Genomic DNA, 9,365 nt, shown 5'->3' on the forward strand with positions numbered 1-9,365 from the left:
AGAGCACTTGCCCGCGAAAGGCAAAGGTCCCGAGTTCGAGTCTCGGTCCCGCAGCCAGTTTTAATCAGCCGGGAAGTTTCATATTATATCGTCTTTAGAAAACTTTAACATACGAAACTTGATTTCCGCTATGTAATAACGCAAAACTTCATACCCACAATGAAGGTTCGGTTAAACTCACACAAACACTACTTAGTAATTCATACTAACAGTTTCTGCACTTACATAACGATCTCGCGACGACCATTTTTTTTTTCCCGACGCGTTGCTGATGCAACAAAAGACAGCTGATGACCGTCACTTCTCGCTGGTGTCACAACTTCTAGTTCACACAATTGTACGGCCTTCCCATCCAGGTGGTATTCGATGGCGGCACTCTCAGGTAAGTTTATCGAAAACTGCAGTACTTTAGATTGCGCATGCATTTTTAGCGAAACATATTGGTTCCTTATTGAATGCATATACGAGGGCAGTTCAATAAGTAATGCAACACATATTTTTTCTCGGCCAATTTTGGTTGAAAAAACCGGAAATTTCTTGTGGAATATTTTCGAACATTCCCGCTTCGTCTCGTATAGTTTCATTGACTTCCGACAGGTGGCAGCGCTGTACGGAGCTGTTAAAATGGCGTCTGTAACGGATGTGCGTTGCAAACAACGGGCAGTGATCGAGTTTCTTTTGGCGGAAAACCAGGGCATCTCAGATATTCATAGGCGCTTGCAGAATGTCTACGGTGATCTGGCAGTGGACAAAAGCACGGTGAGTCGTTGGGCAAAGCGTGTGTCATCGCCGCAAGGTCAAGCAAGACTGTCTGATCTCCCGCGTGCGGGCCGGCCGTGCACAGCTGTGACTTCTGCAATGGCGGAGTGTGCGAACACACTCGTTCGAGATGATCGATGGATCACCATCAAACAACTCAGTGCTCAACTTGACATCTCTGTTGGTAGTGCTGTCACAATTGTTCACCAGTTGGGATATTCAAAGGTTTGTTCCCGCTGGGTCCCTCGTTGTCTAACCGAACACCGTAAAGAGCAAAGGAGAAACATCTGTGCGGAATTGCTTGCTCGTCATGTGGCTGAGGGTGACAATTTCTTGTCAAAGATTGTTACAGGCGATGAAACATGGGTTCATCACTTCGAACCTGAAACAAAACGGCAATCAATGGAGTGGCGCCACACCCACTCCCCTACCAAGAAAAAGTTTAAAGCCATACCCTCAACCGGTAAAGTCATGGTTACAGTCTTCTGGGACGCTGAAGGGGTTATTCTGTTCGATGTCCTTCCCCATGGTCAAACGATCAACTCTGAAGTGTATTGTGCTACTCTTCAGAAATTGAAGAAACGACTTCAGCGTGTTCGTAGGCACAAAAATCTGAACGAACTTCTCCTTCTTCATGACAACGCAAGACCTCACACAAGTCCTCGCACCCGAGAGGAGCTCGCAAAACTTCAGTGGACTGTTCTTCCTCATGCACCGTACAGCCCCGATCTCGCACCGTCGGATTTCCATATGTTTGGCCCAATGAAGGACGCAATCCGTGGGACGCACTACGCGGATGATGAAGAAGTTATTGATGCAGTACGACGTTGGCTCCGACATCGACCAGTGGAATGGTACCGTGCAGGCATACAGGCCCTCATTTCAAGGTGGCGTAAGGCCGTAGCATTGAATGGAGATTACGTTGAAAAATGGTGTTGTGTAGCTAAAAGATTGGGGAATAACCTGGTGTATTTCAATGCTGAATAAAACAACCCCTGTTTCAGAAGAAAATGTGTTGCATTACTTATTGAACTGTCCTCGTAATTTGACCGAAGCTCGAAAACAGCCCGTAGAGCTTGTGTCAGAAGACGTTGAAAAATTTTGAAAGGAAATGCAAAATCCGTTTTCAGCATCGTAACACAGACGAAACGTTTTTGTTGTCTGTACTACTAAATGGCTCATCCTGTTCGCGGTCCAGTTCCTAGTTGAAGGTTGGCTATGTAACGGATGCCAGGGGCAACAAAAATTGTTTTTCAATATTTCACTTAATTATTGACCGAATTTAAACTTTTATACCACTGTTACAGTCTACACATTAGTAGGTATAATCTTACGATAAAGGTTTATTACAGTTAATCATTAAAGTTAGGAGCAATGTGTGTCTTGAGGCGTCATACCGCTCGGTGGGCAGAGAATCCGGAGTTTATTCATACAGTATCTGAGAACGAGAGCATTAGCGACTTCCAACAAACTTTATCATAACCCGAAACCCTTAAGAAACTTTTTCTCCCTGCGCTCCACACACAAAATTATTGTTGTTGTTGTGGTCTTCCGTCCAGAGACTGGTTTGATGCAGCTCTCCATGCTGCTCTATCCTGTGCAAGTTTCTTCATCTCCCAGTACCTACTGCAACCTACATCCTTCTGAATCTGTTTATTGTATTCATCTCTTGGTCTCCCTCTACGATTTTTACCCTCCACGCTGCCCTCCAATACTAAATTGGTGATCCCTTGATGCCTCAGAACATGTCCTACCAACCGATCCCTTCTTCTAATCAAGTTGTGCCCCAAATTTCTCTTCTCCCCAATTCTATTCAATACCTCCTCACTAGTTAAGTGATCTACCCATCTAATCTTCAGCATTCTTCTGTAGCACCACATTTCGAAAGCTTCTATTCTCTTCTTGTCCAAACTATTTATCGTCCACATTCCACTTCCATACATGGCTACACTCCATACAAATACTTTCAGAAACGACTTCCTGATACTTAAATCTATACTCGATGTGAACAAATTTCTCTTCGTCAGAAACGCTTTCTTTGCCATTGCCAGTCTACATTTTATATCTTCTCTACTTCGACCATCATTAGTTATTCTGCTCCCCAAATAGCAGAACTCCTTTACTGCTTTACGCGTCTCATTTCCTAATCTAATTCCCGCAGCATCAACCGATTTAATTGATTCCATTATCCTCGTTTTACTTTTGTTGATGTTCATCTTATATCCTCCAAAAAATGGCTCTGAGCACTATGGGACTCAACATCTTAGGTCATAAGTCCCCTAGAACTTAGAACTACTTAAACCTAACTAACCTAAGAACATCACACACACCCATGCCCGAGGCAGGATTCGAACCTGCGACCGTAGCAGTCCCGCGGTTCCGGACTGCAGCGCCAGAACCGCTAGACCACCGCGGCCGGCTTATATCCTCCTTTCAAGACACTGTCCACTACGTTCAACTGCTCTTCCAGGTCCTTTGCTGTCTCTGACAGAATTACAATGTCATCGGCGAACCTCAAAGTTTTTATTTCTTCTCCATGGATTCTAATTCCTACTACGAATTTTTCTTTTGTTTCCTTTACTGCTTGCTCAGTATACAGATTGAATAACATCGTGGATAGGCTACAACCTTGTCTCACTCCCTTCCCAACCACTGCTTCCCTTTCATGGCCCTCGACTCTTAAAACTGCCATCTGGTTTCTGTACAAATTGTAAACAGCCTTTCGCTCCCTGTATTTTACCGCTGCCACCTTCAGAATTTGAAAGAGAGTATTCTAGTCAACATTGTCAAAAGCTTTCTCTAAGTCTACAAACGCTAGTAACGTAGGTTTGCCTTTCCTTAATCTATCTTCTAAGATAAGTCGTAAGGTTAGTATTGCCTCACGTGTTGCAATATTTCTACGGAATCCAAACTGATCTTCCCCGAGGTCGGCTTCTACCAGTTTTTCCATTCGTCTGTAAAGAATTCGTGGTAGTATTTTGCAGCCGTGGCTTATTAATCTGACCGGTAATTTTCACATTTATCAAAACCTGCTTTCTTTGGGATTGCAATTATTATATTCTTCTACAGAAAATTATGAACGGAAAAAAAGTTTATGCTTTGGTACAGTTTCGCTGTTCACACAATAGAACGGCAGCATCAGGCATGACATTTTACTTTATTACTTCTTTACTACTAACTTTATCCGCAACTTATTTTCCAGGTAGTATCCATGTATAGCACTGAAAGTACTTGAAGTATTATATCATTGTACGACACATAGTTAGTAGATGTGACTTTTATGCATGAGAGTTCGAATCATTAGGGAATCGAGTGTCGGTGGGGGAGGGAGAGGGGGGAGGGGGTTAGAGTTGTTGGTTGATTATTATTTGATGGAGAAAAATATCAAATTAATATCTTATTACCCGATAGTTACCAGATTTTTTCCGCGACGACATCTTTCTGTTCTCTTACGTCAAACAAAAAAGACGTGTTACAACGATTTTCATCACTTGAGGAAGCTGTTGACTCCGTCCGAAAGCATACTGTGCAGATTCCGATACGAGAGATTAATAAATCGCCCCAGAATTGGTTCGAACACTTGCAAATATGTGAAGCTATATTTTATAGATGGCTGCTTTGGGAAACAATGAAACGATTTCCCTCGAAAACGTTTTTCTTTATATCCACATCTTCGTCCATACTCTGAAAATTACTGTGGAGTGCATGGCAGAGGGTATTTCCCGTCATGAGGTTTCTTCCTTTTCCATTTACGTATAGTGCGCGGGAAGAATGATTGCTTAAATATCTCCATGCGCTGTAATTAGACTAATCGTTTCTTCCACCTGTAACTCATATTGTAGTCATAGGATAGTATATTTGTAAACTGCGAAGTTCTACACTTTTGGATATTTAACGCAAGCTGCCTATCTAACACCACTTTAAAATCTTATCAAGGTCTGACTGAATATTAATGCAATAATTTTTTTTCAGACAGTACTTCACAGACAACTGCATCATCTCCGAAGAGTCAAAGGTTACTAATCACTTTTCTGCAAGGTCATAAAAAACCAAAATACTCTGAATACATCCCAGAATAACCTCTGGCATTTTGTCAATGGAGTTAGGGCTCCCCCTGTAAATGTCCGCTATTTTTAAATTCTGAGGTGGTCTGTAGTACGAAATTTTCTCTGTGCTCCATTTGCAAATGGTTTACGGATGAAATTGATATTGTCATTTTTATGGTTAAAAAATCAAAGGCGAGAAATGTATCTTTTGAAAATTTTGTATCAGTGTGAACCTCATCAAAGAAAAATGAACATCGCGGTAGTCATTTATCAAAAACGGATAAGGATGGACAGTACCAACTGGTTCAACCATATTTTCAGGTCCAAGACAATGATCACCTCGTTAAACAGAATGCGTTTGGGATATAGATCCTACGCAGCTCTCTTGTGCAAAATCAGAGTAGCGAAATCTCCTTGCTGCGAAGAACACCAGCATGAATCTGCTGATCTCTACCATTTATTATCTGGATGCTCAAAGTGTTTAGAAGAACCCTAGAAATTGTACGCAGGAATGACACGGGGTAAAATTACACTCCTGGAAATGGAAAAAAGAACACATTGACACCGGTGTGTCAGACCCACCATACTTGCTCCGGACACTGCGAGAGGGCTGTACAAGCAATGATCACACGCACGGCACAGCGGACACACCAGGACCCGCGGTGTTGGCCGTCGAATGGCGCTAGCTGCGCAGCATTTGTGCACCGCCGCCGTCAGTGTCAGCCAGTTTGCCGTGGCATACGGAGCTCCATCGCAGTCTTTAACACTGGTAGCATGCCGCGACAGCGTGGACGTGAACCGTATGTGCAGTTGACGGACTTTGAGCGAGGGCGTATAGTGGGCATGCGGGAGGCCGGGTGGACGTACCACCGAATTTCTCAACACGTGGGGCGTGAGGTCTCCACAGTACATCGATGTTGTCGCCAGTGGTCGGCGGAAGGTGCACGTGCCCGTCGACCTGGGACCGGACCGCAGCGACGCACGGATGCACGCCAAGACCGTAGGATCCTACGCAGTGCCGTAGGGGACCGCACCGCCACTTCCCAGCAAATTAGGGACACTGTTGCTCCTGGGGTATCGGCGAGGACCATTCGCAACCGTCTCCATGAAGCTGGGCTACGGTCCCGCACACCGTTAGGCCGTCTTCCGCTCACGCCCCAACATCGTGCAGCCCGCCTCCAGTGGTGTCGCGACAGGCGTGAATGGAGGGACGAATGGAGACGTGTCGTCTTCAGCGATGAGAGTCGCTTCTGCCTTGGTGCCAATGATGGTCGTATGCGTGTTTGGCGCCGTGCAGGTGAGCGCCACAATCAGGACTGCATACGACCGAGGCACACAGGGCCAACACCCGGCATCATGGTGTGGGGAGCGATCTCCTACACTGGCCGTACACCACTGGTGATCGTCGAGGGGACACTGAATAGTGCACAGTACATCCAAACCGTCATCGAACCCATCGTTCTACCATTCCTAGACCGGCGAGGGAACTTGCTGTTCCAACAGGACAATGCACGTCCGCATGTATCCCGTGCCACCCAACGTGCTCTAGAAGGTGTAAGTCAACTACCCTGGCCAGCAAGATCTCCGGATCTGTCCCCCATTGAGCATGTTTGGGACTGGATGAAACGTCGTCTCACGCGGTCTGCACGTCCAGCACGAACGCTGGTCCAACTGAGGCGCCAGGTGGAAATGGCATGGCAAGCCGTTCCACAGGACTACATCCAGCATCTCTACGATCGTCTCCATGGGAGAATAGCAGCCTGCATTGCTGCGAAAGGTGGATATACACTGTACTAGTGCCGACATTGTGCATGCTCTGTTGCCTGTGTCTATGTGCCTGTGGTTCTGTCAGTGTGATCATGTGATGTATCTGACCCCAGGAATGTGTCAATAAAGTTTCCCCTTCCTGGGACAATGAATTCACGGTGTTCTTATTTCAATTTCCAGGAGTGTATATTAGAACTAGAGTTGCGGATATTTTGTGAGCGTTTCACACTGTCATGTATTGAGTTAATGGGACACACCTTTTTGAAGCACGAATTTAATTGTATGAAGGAAAAAAAAGCATTGTTCACGTATGTGCTTTCGTACTACTATGTAATGGCAAAATTGCAAAATACAAACGTCAATAAACAAGTAAGGAAGTAATAACGATATGCTGAAAAGGCAATTTTAGTTCACATCATTGTGGAAAAACTTCATAGAAGTTTAGTTCAAGTTGTTTGACTAAAAAGAGAGGTTGACTATCGCCGAACAGCTGTCATTCACTTACAAGAAGCGCACCATTCTCATAGTGAAAGACTTAATCCAACGAATATCGCGAAGGAAAATAAATAAATTCGTAGTAATAGACGGAAAGTCATCATGTAAAACAGAAGTAATATCCAGCGTTCCCCAAGGAAGTGTTATAGGCCCTCTATTGTTCCTGATCTATATTAACGACATAGGAGACAATCTGAGTAGCCGTCTTAGATTGTTTGCAGATGATTCTGTCATTTACCGTCTTGTAAAGTCATCAGATGATCAAAACTACTTGCAAAACGATTTAGATATCTGTATAGTGCGAAAACTGGCAATTTACCCTGAATAAAGAAAAGTGTGAAGTTATTCACATCAGTACTAAAAGAACAGATAAATTTCGATTACGCGATAAGTCACACAAATCTGAAGGCTGTAAATTCAACTAAATACTTAGGGATTACAATTACAAATAACCTAAATTGGAACGATCACATAATATTGTGGGCACAGCAAACGAAAGACTACGATTCATTGGCAGAACACTTAGGAGGTGCAACAGGTCTAATAAAGAGACTGCTTACACTACGCTTGTCCGCCCTATTCTGGAGTATTGCTGTGCGGTGTGGGATCCGCACGAGGTGGGACTGACGGATGACATCGCTAAAGTACAAAGAAGGGCAGCTCGTTTTGTATTATCGCGAGGTAAGGGAGATAGTGCCACAGACATGATACGTGAATTGGAGTGGCAATCATTAAAACAAAGGCGTTTTTCGTTGCGACAGGATCTTCTCATGAAATTTCAATCACCAGTTTTCTCCTCCGATTGTGAAAACATTGTGTTGCCACCACCTACACAGGGAGAAATGATCATCACGATAAAATAACAGAAATCAGGGCTCGCACAGAAAAATTTAAGTGCTCGTTTTTCACGCGTGTCGTTCGACAGTGGAACGGTAGAGAGACAGCTTGTAGGTGGGTCATTGAACCCTCTGCCAGGCAGTTTATTGTAAATAGCAGAGTAATCACGTAGATGTAGATGCAAATAATGAAAACTAATTAATTATGGTAATTCAAGCAACGAGTAATTTTTATCCACCGATGCAAAGAGAATACTTTGCGACACGTGGCTAAAAGAAACACTGGAAAATAGGCTCATGCAGGTCGTTGTGGTTGTTGTTGTTATTGTTGTTGCTGTCTTCAGTCTGTAGACTGGTCTGATGCAGCTCTCCACGCTACTGTATCCTGTGCAGTCCTCTTCATCTCGGAGTAACTACTGGAGCTTAACATCCATCTGGATCTGCTTACTGTATAGTGAAACCCAATTCTCCCTCTACAACTTTAAGTCCTGCCGCCCCCTCCCCCACGGCTCCTTTCCTCCCCATTTTTTTAGCACTCCGTCTTCAGGCCACGAGTGGCCTACCGGGACCATCCGACCGCCGCGTCATCCTCAGTGGAGGAGAGCACACCGCTCTCCCGGTCGTTATGTTGGTATTGTTCACCGAAGCCCCTACTATTCGGTCGAGTAGCTACTCAATTGGCATCACGAGGCTGAGTGCACCCCGAAAAATGCCAACAGCGCATGGGGGCCTGGATGGTCACCCATCCAAGTGCCGACCACGCCCGACAGCGCTTAACTTCGGTGATCTCACGGGAACCGGTGTATCCACTGCGGCAAGGCCGTTTCCTCCCCATGCAAACTTTTTTTTCTGTTACAAAACTGACGATTTCCTGATACGTCAAGACATGTTCTATCAACTACTCATTATTTTCTGTAGTTCCATTTTGTCTAAATAGAATGGGACTGTGGCTGGCCAAAGACCCGTAGAAAATAAATACTGACAACCGTAATTTTAATATTTATTTTATTTGACTACCAGTTTCGGTGCCTCATGTTTGTAAGTCTACAAATAAAATGACTTTTATCTTAATAATATGAATATTTATATATGTGTTTGGGGAGAGAGAGAGAGAGAGAGAGAGAGAGAGAGAGAGAGAGAGAGAGAGAGAGAGGTTGATTTTTAATTGAGATTTTTACTTTAAGTCGTAACTGGTACCTGAATTTTGGTTGCTGCCTCCTTGAATGATCAGCTTCTGCACCAGCTGGTGACGTATTACAATTTGGAGGAAGTTATCGTTCTTTAAGGTTTAAAATACGACTCTGTTAGCTACTTGGCCGTATTGCGGTTAGCTTTGAGCCTAAGTTTTCGTAGCTTTTCATACCAAAGGGACCACTGTTGTAAGTAAATAAGATGAAACAGCAGTATGCTTTTTGTGAGAAAAGGAGATTGCTTGGCACACAAACTTCCTTCAAACTACACG

General features: G+C 44.2%; 1 pseudogene; it reads right to left on the reverse strand.

The window, feature by feature from the left end:
• Positions 1-8,613: 8,613 nt before the first annotated feature.
• Positions 8,614-8,731, reverse strand: LOC126215498 (5S ribosomal RNA; annotated as a pseudogene).
• Positions 8,732-9,365: the final 634 nt, after the last annotated feature.

The sequence above is a fragment of the Schistocerca nitens genome, chromosome 12 (assembly GCF_023898315.1).
Source record: "Schistocerca nitens isolate TAMUIC-IGC-003100 chromosome 12, iqSchNite1.1, whole genome shotgun sequence".
Lineage (NCBI taxonomy): Eukaryota > Metazoa > Arthropoda > Insecta > Orthoptera > Acrididae > Schistocerca > Schistocerca nitens.